Raw genomic sequence first — 2,321 nt, forward strand, 5'->3', positions numbered from 1 at the left:
AAACAGGCTAAAACCAAGAAAACATTGATTCGAAGCACTGAACAGATTTGTTACTGTTACTAGGTTCAGAATGTGTGACAATCCAATGCATTTGACTAAGTGTAAGAGTTTGGGATGAATTTGGATTTTACAGACAACACTTAAACCCGTTTTATCCCAAACAAAAAGCTTAAACCGAGAAAATAGGGTAAAACCAAGAGAAAACATTTATTCGAAGCAGTAAAAAGTTTTGTTACTCTTTCTAGGGTCAAAATATGTAACAATCTAATGCATTTTGACTAATTATAAGAGGTCGGGTTGAATTTGGAGTGGTTAAACACTTATACCCATTTTGTCCCAAAACAGGCTTAAAACGAGAAAACAGGCTAAAACCGAGAAAACATTGATTCGAAGCACTAAACAGATTTGTTACTGTTCCTAGGGTTAGAATGTGTGACAATCCAATGCATTTGACTAATTGTTAGAGTTCGGGATGAATTTGGAGAGTTTAGACAACACTTAAACCCGTTTCATCCCAAAACAGGCTTAAACCGAGAAAACATTGATTCAAAGCACTAAAAAGCTATGTTACTCTTTCTAGGGTCAAAATATGTAACAATCTAATGCATTTGAATAGTTATAAGAGTTCGGGTAGAATTTGGAGTGTTTAGACAACACTTATACCCATTTTGTCCCAAAACAGGCTTAAAACGAGAAAACAGGCTAAAACCGAGAAAACATTGATTCGAAGCACTAAACAGCTTTGTTACTGTTCCTAGGGTCAGAATGTGTGACAATCCAATGTATTTGACTAATAGTAAGAGTTTGGGATGAATTTGGAGTGTTTAGACAACACTTAAACCCGTTTTATCCCAAAACAAGCTTAAACCGAGAAAACAGGCTAAAACCAAGAGAAAACATTTATTCGAAGCAGTAAAAAGCTTTTTTACTCTTTCTAGGTTCAAAATATGTAACAATCTAATGCATTTTGACTAATCATAAGAGTTCGGGTTGAATTTGGAGTGGTTAGACAACACTTATACCCATTTTGTCCCAAAACAGGCTTAAAACGAGAAAACAGGCTAAAACCGAGAAAACATTAATTTGAAGCAGTAAACAGCTTTGTTTGTGTTTCTTGGGTCAAAATGTGTGACAATCCAATGTATTTGACTTATTGTAAGAGTTCGGAATGAATTTGGAGTGTTTATACACCACATATACCGATTTTGTCCCGAAACAGGCTAAAACCGAGAAAACATTGATTCGAAGCACTAAACAGCTTTGTTACTGTTCCTAGGGTCAGAATGTGTGACAATCCAATGTATTTGACTAATATTAAGAGTTTGGGATGAATTTGGAGTGTACACTTAAACCCGTTTTATCCCCAAACAAGCTGAAACCGAGAAAACATGCTAAAACCAAAAGAAAACATTTATTCGAAGCAGTAAAAAGCTTTGTTACTCTTTCTAGGGTCAAAATATGTAACAATCTAATGCATTTTGACTAATTATAAGAGTTCGGGTAGAATTTGGAGTGGTTAGACAACACTTATACCCATTTAGTCCCAAAACAAGCTTAAAATGCGAAAACAGGCTAAAACCGAGAAAACATTAATTTGAAGAAGTAAACATCTTTGTTTGCGTTTCTTGGGTCAAAATGTGTAACAATCCAATGTACTTGACTTATTGTAAGAGTTCAGAATGAATTTGGAGTGTTTATACACCACATATATACCGATTTTGTCCCGAAACAGGCTAAAACCGAGAAAACATTGATTTGAAGCACTAAACAGCTTTGTTACTGTTCCTAGGGTCAGAATGTGTGACAAGCCAATGTATTTGACTAATTGTAAGAGTTTGGGATGAATTTGGAGTGTTTAGACAACACTTAAACCCCTTTAATCCCAAAACAAGCTTAAACCGAGAAAACAGGCTAAAACCTAGAGAAAACATTGATTCAAAGCAGTAAAAAGCTATGTTTGTGTTTCTTGGATAAATATGTGTGACAATCCAATGCATTTGACTTATTTTAAGAGTTCAGAATGAATTTGGAGAGTTTAGACACCACATATACCGATTTTGTCCCGAAACAGGCTAAAACCGAGAAAACATTGATTCGAAGCACTGAACAGCTTTGTTGTTGTTTTAAGTGGAAGTAAAGAGCTAAGAGTGAGAAATGTGGTTTAGGTCGGCAAAGAGAATGAAGAGGATCTTTGATTCCATAAGTATATCGATTACAATGTGGCTAAGAGCCCTTAAATAGTGAAGACAGCTAGGGCTACTCCCTTACAAGAGACATTCTAGGCGATAGGGACATAAGGTAAGAGAAAAATGGTCCCAAGG

This window comes from Camelina sativa, chromosome 2, assembly GCF_000633955.1.
Source record: "Camelina sativa cultivar DH55 chromosome 2, Cs, whole genome shotgun sequence".
Taxonomy (NCBI): Eukaryota; Viridiplantae; Streptophyta; class Magnoliopsida; order Brassicales; family Brassicaceae; genus Camelina; species Camelina sativa.